The following is a 568-nucleotide window of genomic DNA, read 5'->3' as shown; positions in this document are numbered from 1 at the left end:
GGGGGCGGCTGCGGTTGTGCAGGTGGCGAGAGGCGTGCGGGGTGCCGGGGGTTGCGCCTGTGTGGTCCCAGGGTGGACGTGAGAGTCGTCACCACCCGTGCACGAGCCTGGGTGCACATAGGTTGCATCCCCAGGGCTTCAGGGGTGGGTGTGCACGGCATGGCGTGTGTGCAGGGCACAGGGGCGCCAAGCGGCACCTGCGCCGGGGGTCTTTGCCGCCTGCTGGGTCCTGGGGGCTGGACGGACATCTGTGACCCCCCCAGGTTGGGGGTTTGCTGGCAGGACTCTGCTTGCCCGTCTCAGAGCTGAGGTTGCGGTGTTACCCCCTGCACCCGTGGGTCGATCACGGTGAGGGAAACTGAGGCACAGAGCATCCCCCAGCACAGTGGGCAAGGCTGGGTCCCCCCGCTTTCTTTTGGAGACCAGTACTCCTAGTGTGGGCGCTGAACTGGGCAGCCTCACCCGGGGTTTGGGGGCGCAGGAGATGGGCTGGGGTGCGGGAGGCAGTGCACCAGCCCCGGTGGGTGCCAGTCCCGGTGGGTGCCAGTACCGGCTGGGGGGGGGGGTG

This window comes from Pygoscelis adeliae, unplaced genomic scaffold (assembly GCF_000699105.1).
Source record: "Pygoscelis adeliae isolate BGI_AS28 unplaced genomic scaffold, ASM69910v1 Scaffold245, whole genome shotgun sequence".
In the NCBI taxonomy this organism is placed as follows: domain Eukaryota; kingdom Metazoa; phylum Chordata; class Aves; order Sphenisciformes; family Spheniscidae; genus Pygoscelis; species Pygoscelis adeliae.
Note: the sequence above shows the minus strand (reverse complement) of the source record.